Source organism: Leptodactylus fuscus, chromosome 2 (genome assembly GCF_031893055.1).
Source record: "Leptodactylus fuscus isolate aLepFus1 chromosome 2, aLepFus1.hap2, whole genome shotgun sequence".
In the NCBI taxonomy this organism is placed as follows: Eukaryota; Metazoa; Chordata; class Amphibia; order Anura; family Leptodactylidae; genus Leptodactylus; species Leptodactylus fuscus.
In genome coordinates this window covers 267,022,186-267,045,465 of record NC_134266.1, presented here as the reverse complement: position 1 = coordinate 267,045,465, position 23,280 = coordinate 267,022,186, and the positions used below count along the sequence as shown (strand labels likewise).

The 23,280-nt window shown below is 47.5% G+C and overlaps 1 protein-coding gene across 2 annotated transcripts in view; it reads right to left on the bottom strand.

Moving 5' to 3' along the window:
- SYTL2 (synaptotagmin like 2) overlaps positions 1-23,280 on the bottom strand; it is a 328,908-nt gene that overhangs the window by 97,746 nt on the left and 207,882 nt on the right. The window contains exon 1 of one of the 2 annotated variants that reach the window (XM_075266178.1): positions 5,053-5,205. The exons of the other annotated variant lie outside the window; for it this stretch is intronic. The gene's annotated coding sequence lies outside the window, so the exon portion shown is untranslated. Of the gene's footprint in view, positions 1-5,052; positions 5,206-23,280 lie in introns of those variants that run through there. 2 annotated transcript variants of the gene reach the window in all.

The following is a 23,280-nucleotide window of genomic DNA, read 5'->3' as shown; positions in this document are numbered from 1 at the left end:
TGTTGCCCTTGATCAGATTGAAAGCCAGGACAATGTATATTATTCTAGAATGTCAAGTTCTCCAAATCTCTGATAGGTTTTATACTTTTGCACAAGCCCAGACAGAACAAATACGTCTCATCATTTATGCGGGTTTGTCACAATGTATCAGCTCGCCAGGCTTTACTCCTGTCACAATGTATCGCTGCAGGTAACGTGTAGCAAACACAAGGAGACAGATTTGTCCTGCTGAGGTTATTAAGTCACTGATCATTGTCTGCATCAGATATTGTGTAGCTGTAGCAAATCCTCAGCAGTGAGAGGTGTCACATAAATCTAGGCAGGTTGTCGGTCTAAACAAGCTGAGGTCTTGGAAACACAAAATGGGGAGATTTATAGAGCGGAAGCCCATACCCATCATACATCTGCGGCATCCCCTGACGGGCTTTGCGCCTATACCAAAACCTACAGCAGATTTCAGGTGTCATTTATGCAACCTTTGCATCTTTAAATTGCATTAAAGGTGTGCAGCAAAAATTTAAGTGCATCACTATGGTATTGCAAAATATGCAACTGCAGCATGGCAATGGGTCATGTGACAAATAGTTATCCTAGACTTCTATGGTAAAAAAAGGGATGCAACAAGCGATCAAAATCCAACAAATTTGGGTTTTCTCCGACGGTCATGCTGCAGCAGGTCGCAATGCAACACCCTAGACATACACTGAAATTGTTGTTGCACGATATGTTGCTGTGTAGTCCTAGTCTTAGACTTACAAGCTCTACAATCCAATTTTTTCCTATGGAAGTCACCTGCTCATGAGAGCCCTGGAAGGCCAATGTTGTGGTAGAAGCCTCCCATGGAGGTAGCCCCTAAATACGGGGGGCAAGTCTACCAATCCGTCTGGTATTCTCAGCAGGAGCCGTGACAGACACAAATATAAACTATGAAAACACAGTATTTGACGTGCCGGACATTGTGAGCATTGTTCTACAGATTCCAAGCGCAGAATGTCTTTTACAAGGCTTGTTCTTAGCCCGAGGTGCACGTAAACCTCTGAAGAATTCACTCCACCCTCTTCATAAACCCTGCGGGAAGGGGACGACCTGTGTCAGGGTCCGACTGTTTACATAAGTCCCCCATTGGGGTCCAGGTCCTTACGTAGGTCCCACTGCTGTTTATGTAACTTTGGTATTACTGGAGAAGAAAACTAAGACCACCTTTGGGTCAAGTCTCACTGGATAGAGATTGGGGCAGCGTTGGCGGAGCCACATTGCCAAAATAACAGCATGGTACCCACAACTATGACGACTCTTCTACCCTTAGGATCGCTTTCCATAGAGAAGAGATAGGCGTCAGGCGACAGATGTCAAGGAGAAGAAGACAACGCTACTGTTCTTGGTAGCATGGGGATCCCAAAGAGTAAAAAAAAAAAAAAAAAAAAAAAAATCCTTCCCAAAAAGTGGCATAGCCTCCAAAAACATAAAATGGGGTATGAAACATCCCAACTTTATACAGGAATCCAGAATATGACTAAAGCTAGAGTCATGGAGGTCTCCTGAGCTCACGTTGGCCTTGTGGTACCATAGCCAATAAGGCTTGCTTGTATAATCCACCCTTTATTTTGGGGTAACGGGTTACAACAACAATTTAGAGGGTTATCCACACGGAATCTATTAAAGTTAAAGAGGTTCTCCGGTGAATGTATGAACACCTACTTCTTCGGGTGGGTTTTTAAAGGGATTCTACCATTAAAACATGTTTTTTTTTCTAATGACCATGCGCATGCGCAGTACGCTCCGCAAAGTATTTGCCTAACAGAATTTAATGCGCATGCTCAGTAAGATCCGTACAGCCCTCTGACGTGTGAGTGAACTCAACCAGGCGTCAGAGGGCTGTACAGACCTTACTGAGCATGTACAGTACACTCTGTTCGGCAAATACTTCGCGGAGCGTACTGCGCATGCGTGCAATTGCGGCCTCGCAAATATGGCCGCCGGCCGACATGCGCAGGCAGCTTTAACAGGGTCTCGCTGCCAGAGCCGACTGCGCATGCACCACCCATGACGATGAAAGAAGAGGACACAGAAGGGGAGGAGGCAGATCAGGAAGAAGGCGTGGCTGGATTGTCCAGTTCCGGTAGCAGTGGGGACGCCTCCATCGGCGTATGAGCGCTGGGGCTCGCCCTCATTGCTGCTGGACACTCATTAGCATACCGGGAAAAAAACGGTATTTCGGATGACCGGCGCGGCGGAGACCACATCAAAAGGGTAGGAGACAAATAGCCTTTCTTAAGGCTATTCCGACGTGGTCATTAGAAAAAAAATAAAGAATAAAAAGAATGTTGCAGTTTTTCTAATCTGCAATTAATACTACTATGGCCACAAAAGCTTGCAACACATAGGAATAAATGGCGCAGGGTAACGCTACTTTTGGGTAGTGTATCACAAGCCACGCCTCTTTTCACATCGAGGCACGCCAAGGATCAGTTCTAAAAATTTAGAACAGCTGCCAAGTATGGAGAGAGTGAAATCTGCACCAAAATCCACAACAAAGTCTTCATTGAACGCCTATGGATTTTGTTGTATGTGGATTTGCTGCAGTGTACGTTCACATACAGCAGATTTGTTGCAGAAATTTAGATAACTGAAAATCCAATTCATACATCTTATAGGGACGGGTTCTGCAATATCTGCATGAATTTCTACAAACCCCATGTAGGTCCATGAGACAGTTGCAGAAACGTTGACAAGAAATCCCACGTTGCAGAAACCCTGATTTTTTTGTTGCAGATTCTGCTGCAATTTTTTAGCCAAACCCAGGAATGACTACAGGAGAATCGGGAATATATAGGAAGCTCTTATACTTCTACCTTCTGCTGAATCCACTCCGGGCTTTGGCTCAAAGAATCGTAACAATAACTGCTGTTTCGCAACGTGAGGCCTCAGCCTTAGACTCTTTTTGTAGACCTTCCCCATTATATAAGAGAAGGCTTCCTCTGTGTTACCCCAAAGTTGTCCTAATAGGGTTGTTTAAAGAGGACAATACCTTTGCAGGGGTTTTACCTTGGAAACATCACCACTCTTCTCCAATGGCCGTGTCTGGTATTGCATGTCTGGAATTGTTTTAATTGGAATAGGGCTGAGCTGCAATACCAGATGCAGCCTATGGACTAGAGTGGCACTGTTTCTAGAAAAGAAAAAGGAGACTTAAGTTCTACATGGCACGCGGAACCATAGATGTCTGTGTCACCCTGTGACCAATATAAATGATACACATTGCATTGTGACCCTGCAACTGTGACTTCTAATTGCAGACTTCATTGCTTGAAGTCACAGTCGCAGCGCCCGCAGGGTAACAATGCAACACCACTTACATCAGTGAAGGGGTCACAGCAATCTTTGGAATCGCCAGGTAGCCCGACAATGTATGGGGTTAGGAAAGACTCTTCAGACCACAGGATGGTGACGCTGTGCAGTATAGTGGAGACGAGTTATTAGGAAAGGAATTATTTACTTGGGAAGGGTGTATCCACCGACATGGCCTACTGTAAATACCGCCCTGCGGATACTAGGTGTTAGCGGTAGTCAGCCAGGTATCAATGCCCTATAGTAATGGAAGGAAGTAGCAGAGCACAAGGCGACACCATGTTATATATCAACACCAAGGTTACAAAGTATCAGAACATAATCACATATCTGATCAAGGAACAGGAAAAGATAAAGATACAACGTATAGCGGCTCTCCACCAACACACACACACATACAAAGATGTAGCAGAGCCGACCCCGTCCATGAGCTTCAGTAATGCAGAATGCATGCAGAATGCAGTATGCAGAAGACTTGGAACATGTACAAGGACTGAATCCTGTAGTACAGGGAATCCCAACAGCAATAAAATGATACAAGGCAGATTTGGCTGCTTGTGAGGCATTAACAAGTGCAAACAGTGACCAAGCAGGTTTTTTATTGGAAGACTGACTTGCTACTGGATTGTGGCCACATCTATCGACACATGACCGTAATGTGGGCACCACAATCAGAGCGGCCATCAGTACATTCACCAGAATATCACACTGTGAGCTACAGGGGCGTCACATGAAGCTCCGGGGCTCCCAATGCAAAATCTGCACCAAGTCTACAGGTGTAAGGTATGGCTTATAGTATTGGTCCTATTGGGAAGGGGTGTAACTGCGCCCCTTTAAGTTATACCCCTGGTGATCAGACACGATCATATTAGTACATTGGGTCAGTGGCAACTGCTAGCCTAAAGGTAGAGATAAGCGGCGCCCAGACTATCCTGTATGGCTTATATTGGAGGAGATTCTAGTCTATCTACCTTTCCAATCCCCAAACATTAAGTATGGGTGCAGGTAAGTTCCGGTAGCCCCCATGGTCAGTCCGTGGCGCCCACCATGATGTCATCCCGTCAGTCACAACTCATAACAGTGAATATGGTTGGGTTTCTTCTGACTGTTGAGTCACTGCAATTTTCGAGGTGCAAAGTGACCACTTTTACCATTCAGAGCTCTGTACTGGTGCAAATTTTTTAGTTGTTCTGTATCAATCTAAGGATGCATTCACACGATGCAGTTAAAACCACATTAGAAAAACATGCATGCGGCGTTGATGCAGTTTTTCATCATTTTACAGGTGAAACACTTAAATTCAGCATGTTTCATCAAAACTACCCAAAAACTGCATGCCGTTATAACTGGACCCAGCTGCACTGTGTGCATGCACCCTTAAGCAATTGCAACACTGTCCATGTTTTACAAAAAGTAACAAGTTGCGACTCCTGACAACTCCTCCAGAAATCTTATCGCTGTAATGATTTTGCAACTCACAGGCTACGAAGTATCATCCAAGACTAACTATGTCCACATGTAATAAGGATCCCAAAGCAACAACAAACAATAGACATATTCCTGCCACATCGCACCGGTTCCATACCAATGATGCTGACCCCAAGAGCTAGCAATCATATCAGATGTAAGCGAGTGCCTGACATAACAATACACATAAAGTACAACCTACTGTAATAAGCTTGCAGGGACCAGGCTCATACTCACTGCAGCGGCTGCTCTCCTACTACTACTCCCAGCCTCCCAGGTTGTGCTGCAGCTGGAGATAAGCCCCTTCAGATGGCAGCAGGTAATTAGGTAATTTCTACAGATTGGGCAGTGATCCCTCCGGGAGTCTTGTAGTCTCCTCACTGGTGTCCTGAGAGCTGCTCAGCAGGGAGAATGGGAGGGGAAGGACTAAAACTATGTACCAATAAGAAGCTGCTGCCTGCCCCAGGGCCAGCAATGACTAATAGAAGATCACTCCTGCTGCAGCAGCAGCCTGCCCCTGCCCCTTACCCCCAGGCGGCCGGAGATACATACCTGGCTGCAGCAGCCTGCCCCTGCCCCTTACCCCCAGGCGGCCGGAGATACATACCTGGCTGCAGCAGCCTGCCCCTAGGTGGCTGGAGATACATACCTGGCCGCAGCAGCCTGCCCCTGCCCCTTACCCCCAGGCGGCCGGAGATACATACCTGGCTGCAGCAGCCTGCCCCTAGGTGGCTGGAGATACATACCTGGCCGCAGCAGCCTGCCCCTGCCCCTTACCCCCAGGCGGCCGGAGATACATACCTGGCTGCAGCAGCCTGCCCCTAGGTGGCTGGAGATGCATACCTGGCTACAGCAGCCTGCCCCTGCCCCTTACCCCTAGGCGGCCGGAGATACATACCTGGCCGCAGCAGCCTGCCCCTTACCCCTAGGCGGCCGGAGATACATACCTGGCCGCAGAAGCCTGCCCCTGCCCCTTACCCCCAGGCGGCCGGAGATACATACCTGGTTACAGCAGCCTGCCCCTGCCCCTTACCCCTAGATGGCCGGAGATACATACCTGGCTGCAGCAGCCTGCCCCTTACCCCTAGACGGCCAGAGATACATATCTGGCCGCAGCAGCCTGCCCCTGCCCCTTACTCCTAGGCGGCCGGAGATACATACCTGGCCGCAGCAGCCTGCCCCTGCCCCTTACCCCTAGATGGCCGGAGATACATATCTGGCCGCAGCAGCCTGCCCCTGCCCCTTACCCCTAGATGGCCGGAGATACATACCTGGCCGCAGCAGCCTGCCCCTGCCCCTTACCCCCGGGCACATACCTGTCTGCAGTGGCCGCATACCCTGCAGAAGTCTGCAGTCAGACATGGCAAGGTGAAGGGTCTGCTGTACTGGTTGGGCTTGTTTGTAAAGTCTAGGACAGGTCTATACAGAAAGCATGCTGGTTGTTGATTGTGGAACTACAAGTCCCAGCAGGGGCGTAGCTATAGGGTGCACAGGTAACCATCACTACCAGACTGTGGTGCTAATTTAAGAAGACCCCAGAATTATAGAGATCAGTGCAAGTTCATTCTTAGTAATAAATTACACCCAGGCCCCCCCAAATGTCCAAGTTTAACCCCTTGGGGGGAATTTATTAAGACTGGATTACACTACAGCCAGTCTTAATAAAAGCAGCGACTAGCCTGGGGCCCTCCTGAAATATTAAGTTGTTCCGACTTCCTAATAAATCAGGTGTTAGATTGGAGATCAGCGCCAATCCGGAATTGACTCGACCCTGAAAGATTTAGCATTCAGTGCTTATTAAATGTTTATGACCAGAATATCCCTTTATCCCCTTAAGGGTGAAGTCACATGGCGACAATTACGGGGAATTCCTCTGTTTTCAGCCACAGCTTCCCCCAATGGGATGGCAATGCCGGGCGTTCAGTCGGGAATTTCAACTCCTGATGGATCAGCGGAGAGTCTCGATTCGCGGAGTCCGTCGCAGGATCGAGCAGGACGCTTATTCTATCGATCTAGGGCAGAATCCATCTCCAAATATGAGGCACATTCTTCCCTGTGAACGTCGCCTTATGCTAAGGCCCCATGTACTGGGCCACAGGCAAAAATCACTGCAGGAAAATCTCATTGCGGCCAGTGGTGTCTGGTACAATAATGCACCGCCGCTGTGTGCGGGAACCTTGTAAGTCATCTTATTAGTTTGCAGTTGATCTAAGAATGTACTTACCTTCAGTAAGACAATGGATATTCTATAAAGGTCTGATACATACAGGTCCACCCCATAGGATCTGTCCAAATCTCCAGAATGGGGGTCTCCCAACCCCCTTACAAATGAGGTGTTGGTTGCATCAAATGAAGAGGGGGCTGCTGATCTTCTATGCCATGCATGTACGGCCATGTCTCCATTTACTGCAGCCGTGGGACCAGTAGGAATGGCGGGTCAGTCAGGGGACCTCCTATTAACTCGGGGTAGGTAAGTCCTATGAGGTTGCCCAGATACAAACTGAATTTGGCTGTATTGTTTCAAAATTTGTGATAATGTCAGCAATTTAGGGACAATTGTCCTACCGACCCTGGGCTTTGGCTCTTTGGGAGGCCCGGTGCCCAAGAAATAAGATTGGTGGAATCGAACTGCTGGTCCAACCTTATATTCATGGTGAAAAGGAAACACCCAAAGTTATAAGTAGGGGATCCCCAATATAACATGTGGATAGAATGGCCTGAACACCATGTTAGGATAGGTTATCAATGGAAGATGAGTGGGAGTCTGTCATCTGGGACCGCCGCTGATCAGCAGGGGTAGCATGTGACGTCATGTTAGAAATTATAGAAAACCAATGTGGCAAGGAGTGCAATGAGGGATCAAAAAATTCTGTTGAAAGTATTAAAACAAGAAGGTAGTGGCGAGGCAATAAAATATTCTAAAGAGAAAAATAAATTGTGTAAAAGACAAATAAAGGAAGCAAAGATGGAGGTAAAAATATTCCAAAGTGATTCCTCAATTACATAAATAAAAACTGACAATATGGGCCCTCTTAAAAATAATCTGGGTGGGGGGAAGCACGGTGGCTCAGTGATTAGCACTGCAGCCTTGCAGCACCGGAGTCCTGGATTCGAATCCCGCCAGGAACAACATCTGCAAGGAGTTTGTATGTTCTCCCCGTGATTGCGTGGATTTCCTCCCATTCTACAAAGAAATATTGATAGGAAAAAAAATTACATTGTGATCCCTATATGGGGCTCACAATCTACGGAAAAAAAATACATAATAATCTGGGTGTAATGGTGGAGGAGGATGAGGAAAAGGCAGATCTATTAAATATTAATGTCTACTTCTCTATGGTCATCAGAGATAGGTCATCAATTAAGAAGCTTGTCTGGGATGACGATATGGATTGCTGCAGCCTCCTCACTACGTACCAAGCACAGCGCCATGCATTGTATAGTGGCTGTGCTTGGTATTGCAGCTCGTCCCCATTCACTTGAGCTGCAGCATGGTCAAATCAACAATGGATGTGATGTCCCTGACCTTGGAGGAGGAAGTGGAGCTTAATATCATAGTCCTGCAAAACCCATTTAAAGGGGATGTTTCTAAACACCATTTTAGATCTTAGTATAAGCAAACTCAGGGTGACCATGGGTGCGGAGTACCAAGAAATTCTGCACTGTTATTGAGATTGAGCTCCTAAACCTCTCTAGACCACCAGGGACATCGCAGGAAGTGATCGCCCCGCTGACACCTTGTGTGTATATAGTTCCCCACATTAGACAATGATCTCTTACTCTTCCCTGTTGTCCCTTAGAGATATTTTAAGCGTTATGTTTATTTTGGAAACTCTTTGCGTCGCTTTGTTGGCCAGGGGCTCAGTTTACCTGCGGTGTTTCGGGGTCGTTTTTTGGACACTTCCCCCTCTCCATGCGCTCTCCTGCCTCGCTGCTTTACTCAGCATAAACGTCGGATTATTTGTTACATGAAAGGATAGAACTTTACGTGTAGGAAGTTTGCCGAAGAAAAAAGTTTGTTGACTCATTGAGAATTTCCTGTTTCCTGCCCATGGCATTTATAGACAAGTAGATGGCAACATGTGGCATGGAGATATGGATATAAATATACTCCAAATATGTCTGCAACCCAATAGGGCGCCACCAAAAGGGACAGCAGACTTCAAGTATTGCACCGCACAGTACCAGTGACCATCACATCTATACCAGTGACCATCACATCATCACCATCAGAGACCAGTGACCATCACTTCTATATGCTGAGTGCTGGTGACTCTAACCTATCTATCTGCAGGGCTGGGGTGATATACTGGGATCTGATGACACTAACCTATCTATCTGCAGGACTGGGGTGATATGCTGGTTCTGGTGACAGTAACCTATCTATCTGCAGGACTGGGGTGATATGCTGGGATCTGATGACACTAACCTATCTATCTGCAGGACTGGGGTGATATGCTGGTTCTGGTGACAGTAACCTATCTATCTGCAGGACTGGGGTGATATGCTGGTTCTGGTGACACTAACCTATCTATCTGCAGGACTGGGGTGATATGCTGGGTCTGGTGACACTAACCTATCTATCTGCAGGGCTGGGGTGATATGCTGGGTCTGGTGACACTAACCTATCTATCTGCAGGACTGGGGTGATATGCTGGTTCTGGTGACAGTAACCTATCTATCTGCAGGGCTGGGGTGATATGCTGGCTCTGATGACAGTAACCTATCTATCTGCAGGGCTGGGGTGATATGCTGGCTCTGGTGACAGTAACCTATCTATCTGCAGGGCTGGGGTGATATGCTGGCTCTGGTGACAGTAACCTATCTATCTGCAGGGCTGGGGTGATATGCTGGTTCTGGTGACACTAACCTATCTATCTGCAGGGCTGGGGTGATATGCTGGGTCTGGTGACAGTAACCTATCTATCTGCAGGGCTGGGGTGATATGCTGGGTCTGGTGACACTAACCTATCTATCTGCAGGACTGGGGTGATATGCTGGTTCTGGTGACAGTAACCTATCTATCTGCAGGGCTGGGGTGATATGCTGGCTCTGATGACAGTAACCTATCTATCTGCAGGGCTGGGGTGATATGCTGGGTCTGGTGACACTAACCTATCTATCTGCAGGACTGGGGTGATATGCTGGGTCTGGTGACAGTAACCTATCTATCTGCAGGGCTGGGGTGATATGCTGGTTCTGGTGACACTAACCTATCTATCTGCAGGGCTGGGGTGATATGCTGGTCCTGGTGACAGTAACCTATCTATCTGCAGGGCTGGGGTGATATGCTGGCTCTGGTGACAGTAACTTATCTATCTGCAGGGCTGGGGTGATATGCTGGGTCTGGTGACAGTAACCTATCTATCTGCAGGGCTGGGGTGATATGCTGGGTCTGGTGACACTAACCTATCTATCTGCAGGGCTGGGGTGATATGCTGGCTCTGGTGACAGTAACCTATCTATCTGCAGGGCTGGGGTGATATGCTGGGTCTGGTGACAGTAACCTATCTATCTGCAGGGCTGGGGTGATATGCTGGGTCTGGTGACAGTAACCTATCTATCTGCAGGGCTGGGGTGATATGCTGGGTCTGGTGACACTAATCTATCTATCTGCAGGGCTGGGGTGATATGCTGGCTCTGGTGACAGTAACCTATCTATCTGCAGGGCTGGGGTGATATGCTGGGTCTGGTGACAGTAACCTATCTATCTGCAGGGCTGGGGTGATATGCTGGGTCTGGTGACACTAACCTATCTATCTGCAGGGCTGGGGTGATATGCTGGCTCTGGTGACACTAACAGGGTCGGACTGGCCCGCCGGAGCACTGGGGGATTCCCCGGTGGGCCCCCGAGCCTGACTATTAATTTTATCTAAATGCACTTGTCAGGGGCCCGATCGGGATCTTCAGGGGCCCGATCGGGATCCTGACCGTGCCAAAATGGGCCCCTGTACCAATTGCTGGGAGTGTGTCACTGCACACTGCCGTCACTAGCAGGAGCTGTGCTGCCCCTCCCCCACACATATCGGAGTGTGCAGGGGGACGTCTGCCGGCTGCTGTAAACAGAGCTTTCACCACAGCCAGACAGGACAGACAGGACACAGCCAAATGTAAGTACATTTTTTGGGTAAAATATGTATATTTAACCCCTTCCCGCCGATGGCATTTTTTGATTTTCGTTTTTCGTTTTTGACTCCCCTCCTTCTAAACCCCATAACTTTTTTATTTCTCTGCTCCCAGAGTCATATGAGGTCTTAATTTTTGCGGGACAATTTTTTCTTCATGATGCCACCATTAATTATTCTATATAATGTAATGGGAAGCAGGAAAAAAATTCAGAATGGGGTGGATTTGAAGAAAAAATGCATTTCTGCGACTTTCTTACGGGCTTTGGTTTTACGGCATTCACTGTGCAGCCAAAATGACATGTCCCCTGTATTCTGTGTTTCGGTACGGTTCCAGGGATACCAAATTTATATGGTTTTATTTACATTTTGACCCCTAAAAAAAATTCCAAAACGGTGTTAAAATTTTTTTTTTCTAAAAGTCGCCATATTCCGACGGCCGTAACTTTTTTATACATAGGTGTACGGGGATGCATAGGGCGTCTTTTTTTGCGGGGCCAGGTGTACTTTTTAGTTCTACCATTTTCGGGAAATGTTATTGCTTTGATCACTTTTTATTCAAATTTTTATCAGAATTAAAACAGTGAAAAAACGGCGGTTTGGCACTTTTGACTATTTTTCCTGCTACGGCGTTTACTGAACAGGAAAAATATTTGTATAGATTTGTAGAGCGGGCGATTTCGGACGCGGGGATACCTAACATGTATATGTTTCACAGTTTTTAACTACTTTTATATTTGTTCTAGGGAAAGGGGGGTGATTTAAACTTTTAATACTTTTTATATTTTTTTATATTTTTTTTTAACTTTTTTTTTTATTTTTTTTTTGCATTTATTAGACCCCCTAGGGGTGTTGAACCCCAGGGGGTCTGATCACTAATGCAATGCATTACAATGCTAATGCATTGCAATGCATTGCAAAAAATCATCATCTCTTTTGCAGGCTGTATACACCAGCCTGCAAAAGAGAGAATTTGCAGACTGGCTGGGAGCCCTTAACAAGGCTCCCGGCTGTCATGGCAACCCCCCATGCTCCAGGAGCCGGCGATCCCTGCCAAAATGGCGGCGCCCATGCGCCGCCGGGAAGATGGCGCCTCCAGCGCCTTTGACAGCAGCGCCGGAGGGGTTAATGCCTCCGATCGGTCCAGGGACCGATCGGAGGCATGAGAGCCGGTTGTCTACTGCTTAAAGCAGTAGACACCCGGCGGCTATGACGGCCGCCCGGCTCCCGGGCGGTCGCCATAGTTACAGACCCGACACGCGCCGTACTATTACGGCGCATGTCGGGAAGGGGTTAATGTGTGTATATTTGTGTAAAGTGTCTGATATACTGTGTGAGTCCTGTATATTTGTAGATAGGTGTGTGTGTATGTATATGAATGTATGTGTGTAAATGTATGTTATATGTATTAGGCCTGGTTCACATCTTCCCTTTTCGGGAAGTCCACTGTGGGGAATAATACTGTGTGCAGGGGCCACTATGGGGCATAATACTGTATGCAGGGGCCACTATGGGGATAATACTGTGTGCAGGGGCCACTATGGGGGATAATACTGTGTACAGGGGTCACTATGGGGATAATACTGTGTGCAGGGGCCACTGTGGGGTATAATACTGTGTGCAGGGGCCACTATGGGACATAATACTGTGTGCAGGGGCCACTATGGGGGATAATACTGTGTGCAGGGGACACTATGGGGTATAATACTGTGTGCAGGGGCCACTATGGGGTATAATACTGTGTACAGGGGCCACTATGGGGGATAATACTGTGTACAGGGGCCACTATGGGGTATAATACTGTGTGCAGGGGCCACTGTGGGGTATAATACTGTGTGCAGGGGCCACTATGGGGTATAATACTGTGTGCAGGGGACACTATGGGACATAATACTGTGTGCAGGGGCCACTATGGGACATAATACTGTGTGCATGGGCCACTATGGGGTATAATACTGTGTGCAGGGGCCACTGTGGGGTATAATACTGTGTGCAGGGGCCACTATGGGGATAATACTGTGTGCAGGGGCCACTGTGGGGTATAATACTGTGTGCAGGGGCCACTATGGGGCATAATACTGTGTGCACGGAACACTATGGGGTATAATACTGTGTGCAGGGGCCACTGTGGGGTATAATACTGTGTGCAGGGGCCACTATGGGGCATAATACTGTGTGCAGGGGCCACTATGGGGTATAATACTGTGTGCAGGGGCCACTGTGGGGTATAATACTGTGTGCAGGGGACACTATGGGACATAATACTGTGTGCAGGGGTCACTATGGGGCATAATACTGTGTGCAGGGACACTATGGGGTATAATACTGTGTGCAGGGGCCACTATGGGGCATAATACTGTGTGCAGGGGCCACTATGGGGCATAATACTGTGTACAGAGGCCACTGAGGGACATAATACTGTGTGCAGGGGCCACTATGGGGGATAATACTGTGTGCAGGGGCCACTAAGGATTAGGCCCTACTGAGCAAAACACAGTTAAGGCTGGGTTCACACCAGCGTCTGGTCTCCATTCTGAGGTTTCCATCTTCTGCATGTAGAAGATGGAAACCTATCGGTTCGAGTCTGGCCGTGAGCGCCGGTGAGTGTTTTATGTTCTCTGCGGCAAAACCGTTTTTTTTTAAACCAGACACAAAGTCCTGCATGTCCGACTCTGTGTCTGGTTAAAAAAAAAAACGTTTCGCCGCGGTGAGCACAAAACGCTCACAGGAGCTTACGGACACACACTTCATTTGAATGGGTTTGAAAAATGCCTGCAGGGCGGAGACCCCGGGCGCAGATGTGAACGAGCCCTTAAAAACACTTTCTATTTTGTTAAGCACACTGCCGATCGGAGTGTCCAGGGGGAAGTCTGCCTGTCCCAGTGTCTCCCAGTGCGGTCCAGTCCGGCATGTAACTACTAGCAGAACTGCAGGACCGGAGCACTGGGAACAGATGATTGGGGTTTTTTTTATGTGTACTTTGTTTTTCACCTCCCAGGACTAATTATAAACAAAAAAAAAATAAATTATGCTGGACAACCTCTTTAAAGTGTGGGTCATTTTGGGGGAAAATTAAAGGGGTTGTCCAGGCATAATTTTCTATGGTTTCTCGTCAGGATAGGCTATAAATGCCTGATCTGTAGGGGGCCCACTCCCAGCCCTCAGACCGATCAGCTGTATGGAGCCACTTCTGGCACCAGTCCTGTACACAATACGGGGCCAGGAGCAGAAAGCTCTGTCCACTGTATATCAGCCGGCACCTTCTCTGCATCTCGGCACTTATTGCAGTCAGTGGGAGCTGAGCTGCAGTGAATCTGCCAGGCAACTATACAGTGGATGAAGCTTTCTGCTCCCAGTCCTGTGTCGTGTACAAAACGAGCGCGGAAACGGAAACCTCTGTGGAGTTTCTGCAAAAAGCGCTGCAGGAAAAACTGATGTGTCGGTGCCGGGGGTTTTCCCGCAGCGTTTTTTTGCTGTGGGACGCTGTGTTAGGCCTTATCCTTATAGTGTGATGTACAGTATATTGAGATGGTAAAGAGGAGCTCTCACCTCCTGGGGCAGGTGCGGTTTAATACACTGCTAGAGAGCTGACAGTGCGATGATTTCAGCGCACTTTCAGCTTTCCCATTCTGTGCCCCCGGTGAGGAGCTATCAGTCCGTAGCTCTTCACTGTCAGAAAGGCGTTTCTGACAGTCAGTCCGGAACGCCCTTCCTCACAGCAGCGCCTATAGTGCTGTACTGTGAGAGCGCTATAGGCGCTCAGCGTCATCGCTGGCTGATAAGCAGCGCCCCCTCTCACAGTACAGCGCTATAGACGCTACCGTGAGGAAGGGCGTTCCTGACTGACTGTCATAACGCACTTCTGACGATGAAGATCTACGGTACCGGCACAGAACGTGAAAGCCAATAGTGCGCTGAATTCAGGGCACTCTTGGCTTTCTAGCGGTGTATTAAACCTCATGTGCCCCAGATGGTGAAAGCTCTTCTTTAAGGATTAGGCGCAACAGCGAGATGCAGCTAAAAAAACATTATGGGAAAAAATTGCAGTGAATCTCAATATATTTTTTTCCACAGTGTTTTTCATTGAGCTTTTGTCCCCAGCACTCCACTGTCCCCGCCTGTGTCTGTTAGATACAGGATTTCCAGAAATGAGACCTAATTGGTTTCAGTGGTCCCATGAGGTGCAGGACTCCCAGCATGGAGGCACCGGCGCGAGACTGAATGGACACTGGCAGAGGACAACGGAGCAACAGGAACAGGTGAAGGCGCTTTTTATTTTTTATTTTACACCTCCCTCCCAGCACATGGGTCGCTCCAATTCCTGGACAAATCTTTAAAGGGTTTATCCATCTTTGTAATATTGATGGTCTGTCCTTGGGATAGACCATCAATATTACATCTGTGATGACACAACAGCCAGGACCTCTGCAGATCAGCTGTTCCAGGACAGCGCAGCTATAGGTAATGCTAACATTTCTAGGAGCCACGCTGTTCACTTTCCATACAGTATGTGGCAATAAGTTTAGGTAGTGCAGTGTTACACATCGTATGGCGGGAGAGCAGCATGGCTCCTGATATGTTATTACCTTCAACCGCCCTGTCTTGGTATTGCTGGTTTGCAGGGATCCTGATGGTGGGCCCCTAGAAATAATTCCACTGGTGGGCCCTAGACACCCCAGTCCGACACTGGACACTAACCTATCTATCTGTAGCGCTGGGGTGATATGCTGGTTCTGGTGACACTAACCTATATATCTGCAGGACTGGGGTGATATGCTGGTTCTGGTGACACTAACCTATCTATCTGCAGGGCTGGGGTGATATGCTGGGTCTGGTGACAGTAACCTATCTATCTGCAGGGCTGGGGTGATATGCTGGTACTGGTGACACTAACCTATCTATCTGCAGGGCTGGGGTGATATGCTGGTGCTGGTGACACTAACCTATCTATCTGCAGGGCTGGGGTGATATGCTGGTGCTGGTGACAGTAACCTATCTATCTGCAGGACTGGGGTGATATGCTGGGTCTGGTGACAGTAACCTATCTATCTGCAGGGCTGGGGTGATATGCTGGGTCTGGTGACAGTAACCTATCTATCTGCAGGGCTGGGGTGATATGCTGGTACTGGTGACACTAACCTATCTATCTGCAGGGCTGGGGTGATATGCTGGTGCTGGTGACAGTAACCTATCTATCTGCAGGGCTGGGGTGATATGCTGGTACTGGTGACAGTAACCTATCTATCTGCAGGACTGGGGTGATATGCTGGGTCTGGTGACAGTAACCTATCTATCTGCGGGGCTGGGGTGATATGCTGGTTCTGGTGACACTAACCTATCTATCTGCAGGACTGGGGTGATATGCTGGGTCTGGTGACACTAACCTATCTATCTGCAGGGCTGGGGTGATATGCTGGTTCTGGTGACACTAACCTATATATCTGCAGGGCTGGGGTGATATGCTGGGTCTGGTGACAGTAACCTATCTATCTGCAGGGCTGGGGTGATATGCTGGGTCTGGTGACACTAATCTATCTATCTGCAGGGCTGGGGTGATATGCTGGGGTCTGGTGACAGTAACCTATCTATCTGCAGGGCTGGGGTGATATGTTGGTGCTGGTGACAGTAACCTATCTATCTGCAGGGCTGGGGTGATATGCTGGGTCTGGTGACAGTAACCTATCTATCTGCAGGGCTGGGGTGATATGCTGGGTCTGGTGACACTAACCTATCTATCTGCAGGTCCGGGGTGATATGCTGGTTCTGGTGACACTAACCTATCTATCTGCAGGGCTGGGGTGATATGCTGGGTTTTCTTGTTATGAAGTATAAGTATTACTGAAAAACAAAAAGTCAAGCACCACAAGTTCTGTTGAACCTCTAATGTCCAGGTATACAATAAGAGGTTCTCCGGGTTCTGTGATGTCTTTGATACTGGGCACCTGGACCCCAGACCGATCAGCTGTACCAGCCAACCTCCAGTGCTGGACAATATCCAGTGGATGGAGCAGGAAGCAGAAGTCCCTGTCCATTGTATAGTAGCGATGGGATACTATTAACCCCATTGCTTTCTACTCATGTGCCCTAGTTGTATACATAATCCCTTTGTACGATGTTAGTAAGGGCGGAGGTTTTTTATTCCAGTGCCTGACTGTTTGTGGTACGCGGCGTGACTGATCAGTCAGGAGATATCTATTAAGTTAGATGTACAGATACGGATGGTAAATATAGTTACTATGAGGGATATGTCCATCATATAGACCTCCTTTTATAGTTATAGGATGGTGGAGAGGTTGCAGTAACACTCGGGCCCCTGAGCCTGAGGGGACCCACAGGGGTGCAGAGCAATATATCAAAAAAGTGTCAGCTCAAGCAAGGAATTGTTTGCTAATAAGATTGAGTAGATATGGGTGAACCGCTTTGGCACCAACTAGGTTCCACCCGACTCTTGCAAATTGAAACCAAACAATTTGGAATTTGCCTTGGACAAACTTAAATGGCCGCCTTTACAGGCATTGCGGTAACTTATTATACTCTGAGATTTCTTCAGACCCAAGAGTATAATAGGTGGAGGTCCAGGGGAGGCGCAAAAATAAAATTTATACCCGCCGTCCCTGACCTCTTTTGGTTCTCCTCATGGCATTTGGCACTCTCTTGGCGATATCATGTGCCCAGGGTCACCGCTGAGGCCTATGACTGGGCCATGTCGAGTATCTTGGCATCATGACACTCAACCCCAGCAAGGAGGCCGAGAGAGTGCCAAAGAGGTGAGGGAAGGTGAGTATAAAGGTTTTTGGGGGTGTTTTTTACACCTCCCATGGTCCTCCATCTATCAAACAATGACCCCAAAGTCTAATCATTTCACTTCCAGTTCTATCCAACCTTGTTCGACCCAAAAGGAATCAGGAACCCGAGCCACCCAAATCCAAAACTAAACAAATCTTGGGAGGTTCAGCCATCTCTAGTGGTGACATCTCTCGGTATGTGAATTGCTTCCTTCAGAATGTTTTTAGCACCTTTTACCCTACAAAAAGTCATAAAAGCAGCATACGTATCATTCTTGACATGACACCCCATCAGGATTCACCTGTTTGGCCTTTAGAGTTGTCCATTGTCTACATTCAAGCAGATTTGTACCTAAACTATCCTTCACCTGGGGCAAAACTTCAGTTTCTTGCCCTAGTCTTGGATCTAAATACCCCGCCCAAGGCAGATTGGCTCGTCCGTGTCTCTATGACACCCACCCCCTGGTGCACCGGCCTTGTCATACCCCCAAGCTGCCCCCAAAGTCTAAAAATGTCACATTTGCAGATCAAAATAAAATAGTTTCAGAAAAGTTTTGAAGGTGACAGACAAGTATTGTTGTTGAAGTTTTTTTTAGTTTTCTTCATAACTATTTTGACTTTCATATACCTGTCCTTATATTAACCATTTGGGCTCCAGGATCATGCAAATATCTTTTTATTTTCATCGCAACCCTGCAGACTGTATAACTTGTTGGACTGGGGGTGACCTGGAGCGACTGATGTCAATCGGGAGACCAGAAGAGGCTGGAAGATACATGGGAACCACACTGAGCGCCATGTTGGAGCCCAAGAGAGGTGTCTTAGGGCTAAACACTGTATGGAATTGTGCTCCAGATTACACAACATACCTTGCCAAGGCATACCTGTTCGTTGTAAACCATTCCAGGAATCTACAATGTAGAAAGTAAACCCAAACGTAAGAAAAACCATGAAAAGGTGAAAGCGTGTATCCAAACTTTTGACTGGTACCGTATACAGATTATAAATATGCCTACATATACATTACCCATTCCCGACAAATGCAAGGTCGATAAAGATGGCGGCCGCTCTGAAACCCAGAGCTAATGCCCGCAATCAGATTCCACTCTGATTGCGGGCATTGATAAGTGTCAGCTCGCCAAAAGTGAAAATTACCCCTCTGGTGCCGGACCCTGCCACCCATATTGCGAGAATAATCCCGTTCCTATGGCATAGGAATGTACTTTTTGAGGCTGTCATAGGTTATGAAGCGACTCTTCCATATACTACAATAAAGTTGTATTGCAGTCTATGGGACTTGCAATTAAAAGATTGCAGATTCGAGCCCCCTAGGGGGAACTAATAAAATAGTTTTAAAAAAAAATAAAGAAAAATTAAAAAAAATATATTGCCAATAAAAACTAGAACTTATCCTGCAAATAACAAGCCTGCATACAAAAAAAATTTGAGAATATAGTAAAACATAATCCTATTTTTTATTATTATTATTATTATTATTATTATTATTATTGTATTTAAATTGCATTTTTGTTACAAAAAAGTGATTTTTTTAAATTAAAGTTTTATTAAAAATCTACTTTTTTTCCAAGCTATTCCTGAGCACGTGCACAGACGTGTAACTTACATGGAAAGTCAACAAAAAAAAGATACACTCGCATCATTCCCGGTCAGGATAATATTTGCTTTGTCTCCTTTACGCGAGCTGACTGACATTGAGCGCTAGGTCTTTGCTTACTCTTCCATAGCCGTTGCCTAACTTCTTATTAACCCTTTAGGATAGGGTGGACTTATACCCGTTACTATCTTGCGCTCAAGGTGATTTTTGTAGTTCAGAATCTGATGATCTAAACCAGAATTTCCCAATCCAGATCCTCAAATCCTAACCGGTAGAATTGTAAAGTGTAAAGACAGAGATGGAGATCGCACCATGTAGGACCGAAGGCTTGTAGAGGACTACATCCGAATGTGTATATGGTCACCACTTTTGGTTGCCCATCTCTTCTTGACCTATACCCGACTTGACACTGTCTGGTGTCAAATTCCTATTGGGGAATCGAGAATTTATCGAGAACTCATCCCTCATCCCTCATCCTTTTGGGGTTTCCAGGCCTAAACTATTGGTGGAACTCCCACCGATCTGCTGTTCGAAGCAGCACTCGAGAGCTGACCAAACAACATCTCCTTCTCTCTGGAGGACCCATCATGTCACAATGTTACACAGAGACTCATTAATTTAGTAAGACACCATGTAATGCTTTCATTCACCTTTGGTAGCGCTGCAGGGTAGTAGAACGTGGGCTATTAGATTCTCGCAAAGATTACAGTGATCACCGGGGATTACGTCGGTAGAACCTTCTTTGATCAGATTTTTTGGTGAGGCTCTTGTAGCAATAGGGTCCTGGAGAAATTAGACAACCTCTTTAGGTTACAAACTTACTGAGACTCAATATGAAATCGCTGAGTCTTCATATGGCCATGACAAACACCTCCAACCCCAGTGAGATACAGTGATGATTGTGGTTCCTTGGGCCCACCAGATAAAATTATTCTGTGGGCCAAACTTCCAATGATCCATTGGAAATAGACCATAGTACCCTTCAAGTTTGGGTGTCTTCTGCTGGGCTATTATTGTGTTAGAACCTGCACCCACCAAAGGATCATCTGGTACTCTGGTGGACCACTCCGAAACTGCCTCATTATGGTGGAACTACCCAACACCATGGTGGACCAGCAATACTGGTCCACCATGGGAGGGACTTTTGGACCTTCTCAGGCACCCGGTTACAGGTACATCTGGGACCTCAACACATTCTATAGCTACACCCCTGCCCCCAATATGTATTATAACTGGAGCACTTGTAGAACTTTTTGCTTGTCTCCAGTTCGTGCTATCTCCTACATGCGGTACCAGGCGGCCCACACAGAGGAGGTGATGGCGGTAATCTTGCGGCCGATCTTCATTCTGTTCCTTTATGCACAGCTGGGTTGATATTAACTCGCACTCAATATTTGCATTGTGGGAGGGTTCGGAGAGCGCAGCATGGCCGGCGAATATGTCAGACTGTTTATTTTGTTGCTGTAATATCCAGGAGGTAAAAGTGCAAAACATAATGATCATTTATTAAACTTTACTCAGTTTTTGCTTTTTACATTTTATTTTTTCTTTGCTATTAATTGATCAGTATCTAGAGCTTGCAGAGATGTTGGTCAGGATGACCACCAGCAGGGGCGCTTTAACCATAGGGCCAACAGTGCACTGGCGAGGGCCACCTTTGGACAGTGGGATAGTCCTAAATTTGCTGTCCCGTTGCCCAGGGCAGTGGGTCCGAGCTACCCCAACTCATCGGCATCTTCTGGAAATTGATGAGTTGAAGCCAGTGGAAGTAGAGAGCCGTCCAATCCCTGTTCCACAACCCGGCCGCTGTCTTTACTCCTGGTGTCCTGAGAGCAGGAGGGGGCGATGTAGTGACGTCATTTACATCGTGCCTGTTACTCCTTAAAAGCTCCAGGACCGGAGAGAGGACAACAGTGGGGGACACAAAACTGTGGGGTAACATGGGGGGGTCGGGACATGATACTGTGGGGGCAAGACAAGATGCTGTGGGGGCAACCTGAGTGGGGCATGTCTGTTTGGGGGGACATGATACTGTGGGGCAACCTGGAGTGAAGACATGATATGGAGGGTGGGGGGGTCTGGGCATGACACTATGGGAGCAACCTGAGGGGTGGAGGGACATGATACTGAGTGGGCAACCTGGGGTGAGGATATGATATGGTGGGTGGCGACTCAGCATGACACTATGGGGGCAACCTGTTGGATGTGGGTACATGATACTGTGGGGACAACTTGGGGTGAGGACATGACATGGGGGTGGGGGGTATGGCCATGACACTATGGGAGCAACCTGGGGGGTGGAGGGACATGATAATGTGGGGGCAACCTGGAGTGAGGACATGATACTGTAGGGGCAACCAGAGGGCGGCATGTCAGTGTGGGGGGACATGATACTGAAGGGGCAACGTGGGGTGAGGACATGATATGGGGGGGACTGAGCATGACACTATGGGGGCAACCAGGGGGGTGGGGGGACATGATACTGAGGGGACAACCAGGGTTGAGGATATGATACTGTGGGGGCAACCTGAGTGGGACATGTCAATGTGGGGGGGACATGATACTGTGGGGGCAACCTGAGGGGGGCATGTCAATGTGGTGGGACATGATACTGTGGGGGCAACCTGATGGGGGCATGACATGGTGGGGGCAACCAGAGGGGTGGGGAGACATGAATTTGTGGCGGCAACCTGGAGAGGGCATTATAAGGGGCATATATGTATGGGGCCTTTAGAGAGCCATTATTATTATTATTATTTATTATTATTATTATTATTATTTATTTATATAGCACCATTAATTCCATGGTGCTTTACATACTGTGTGAGAGTCACTAAGGGGCATTATACTGTGTGGGGGCCATTAACAGGGCATTAATATTTTTGCAGGTTAGATGGTGGTGATGTGGGGGCCCATTTATCAAATCTTTGCACAGGGCCCACCAATATACTAAAATGGCTCTGACCATCAGATATAGTCATTCAGAGCGCCCACCTCTAGTGGTTACCATTACTAAATATACATGGGGGGGGGTCACAATATCACCGTGCCATCAGCCTGCGCAGCATGTAATAGACTGGCAGAAGAGAACAGGAGAGTTGCGGCAGTGATGTAACATTTCTCAGAATCCCAGAAATCTCCTTTTATGGCAGGAAAACGTCTATTTTCCCTATTTTCTCCCTATTTCCGTGTCCCTTAGGTGTACACATAAGACATCACATGTCCGGGCCATGCTATCACCAGACTTCCCTGCATCCCCAGTAGCAGAACACAACAATGTCTGGTATTGTGAGGTGAGAAAAAAGACGGGACCCTCCGCACAATGCAGGCGTTTGTGTTCCCGGCTCCTGACCAGGTCATCCCAGTAATGTCCGCTGAGCGCCATTGTCTCCATGTAGGATCCATAGCAGACATCTGACTCTGTAAAGAGGCCCCGCTGCTCACCGAGGTATCACGCCTTCTGCCTCAACCAGATCTGATTTCCCTTTCAACGTTGTGTAATAAAGTGAAGGTCTCAAGATGGCGGCGGCAGAACTCTGGCCGAGAAACCAGTCAATATTGTATAGCCATAGCCTTCCCCGTAGCTCTAAGGTAGTCACAGATTTTAAGGAAGTTTCCATGTTTCCTTCATTTATAAATACCTTTATAAGAAACAATTTACATAGAGCAGTGAATGTTCTAATAGTTAAACAAAAACAAATGAAATATAATATACTAGCCTGTGCCCACGACTTCGTCTGCAGGTTGTTGCCGTCGATGATCAGCCTATATTCAGCAAATTGCTGCCGTCGATGGTTTGCCTGCTCCGGCATTTTGGCAGCACGGTTCCTCACACCGTGCCTGTGATTGTTCCCACATCTCAGCAGCTTGCTGGTACGCCATATAATGAGCGTGTTCTTGGCATTGATGATCCGCAGGTTCCAGCGTTATGGCAGCTCTC